Source organism: Nematolebias whitei, chromosome 10 (genome assembly GCF_014905685.2).
Source record: "Nematolebias whitei isolate Nwh7 chromosome 10, NemWhi1, whole genome shotgun sequence".
NCBI classification, from domain to species: domain Eukaryota; kingdom Metazoa; phylum Chordata; class Actinopteri; order Cyprinodontiformes; family Rivulidae; genus Nematolebias; species Nematolebias whitei.
In genome coordinates this window covers 2,681,600-2,682,951 of record NC_056507.1, presented here as the reverse complement: position 1 = coordinate 2,682,951, position 1,352 = coordinate 2,681,600, and the positions used below count along the sequence as shown (strand labels likewise).

The following is a 1,352-nucleotide window of genomic DNA, read 5'->3' as shown; positions in this document are numbered from 1 at the left end:
AAATATTTATTTTCCAAACTATAAACATTTAATTCCTAAACTAAATATTTAATTTGCTAACTAAATATTTAGCTCTAACTTAAATATTTAGCTAGCTAGAGCTAGAGGTGTGTATATAAAGGTTTGGCTTTTATTTTGATAGTCCACTTCTGCTTTTCGGCAAGGAATTTGCATATTCGCTAAATATTTAGGTTTGAGATAAATATTTAACTTGCGAGTTAAATATTTAGGTCTGAGCTAAATGGTTAGTTAATTAAATATTTATTTTGGAAATTAAATGTTTAGTTTGAAAATTAAATATTTAGCTTGTACAATAAATATTTAGTTTGGAAATTAATTGTTTAGCTTTTAAAATAAATATTTTAGCTTGGAAATTAAATATTTAATTTACACCTAAATATTTTGTTTACTTACTGTAAATTAAACATTTAGCTAGGATAAAACATTTAGTTTGTAAACTAAATATTTGGTGTGGAATTAAATATTTAGCTTGCAAAATAAGTATTTAGTTTGTAAACTAAATATTTAGCTTGTAAATTAAATATTTAGTTTGAAACTGACATTTATAAATGTTTGAATAACATGGTGAAAATATGACTTTGAAAAAAAACTTCTTTATTTAAATTTTATGGAAGGCTAAACGAACCAAAATATTGCTGCTACAGGTTAATATTTGACTGTGTAAGTTTACGAACAGCACCCCGTAACACCCAGGTTGTGGAGAGCAGGCTGCACGTTGCAGGTTGTCCAGTATGTTCGATAGATGTGGAGGTATTTTTGTTGAATGAGGCTTTAACCCTCCTGCTGCCCTTGGGTTAAGAGTCTCTATTAAGAATGATCTATGGCCTCAATACAGACTGTGATGAAGACGTGTCAGCCATATGTTTCAATTCTCTGGAATATGTTTATGTAATTTGGACACGGCTGAGCTCACAAGTGTAGTGGACCCTGTTGGTGTTTTCTCTCTGCATGCTGGTGTTATATGAGTGTGCGTCTGCACTTGTTGTGCTCGTGTGTGTTCTGTCTGTTCTGTAGAGGCTTTAGGCTTCTTCACGAATCCCTGTTAAATTCTTCAGTCCAACACACAAAGCATGTGAAGTTTTCTTAAAGTTAAAGGGACATTTTCTACTCCAACATCTCTAAACATACAAAATATTCTACCTTGATGTAACTGGGCTGCACAGTGGTGTGGTGGTTAGAGCTCCCGTCTTACAGTGACATGGTTCTGGAATCGACTCTGCTCGACTTCTTCTGTGTGGAGCTCTGACTTTCTCTTACAGTCCAAAAACGTGCACGTTGGGTAATGTACAGATTGACCTTGGATGTGACTGTATGGTTGTTTCTGTTGGTCC

General features: G+C 33.4%; 1 protein-coding gene across 1 annotated transcript in view; it reads left to right on the top strand.

Annotated features, from left to right (window-relative positions):
- LOC119415898 overlaps positions 1 to 1,352 on the top strand; it is a 12,761-nt gene that overhangs the window by 5,210 nt on the left and 6,199 nt on the right. The gene's annotated exons all lie outside the window — the stretch shown is intronic.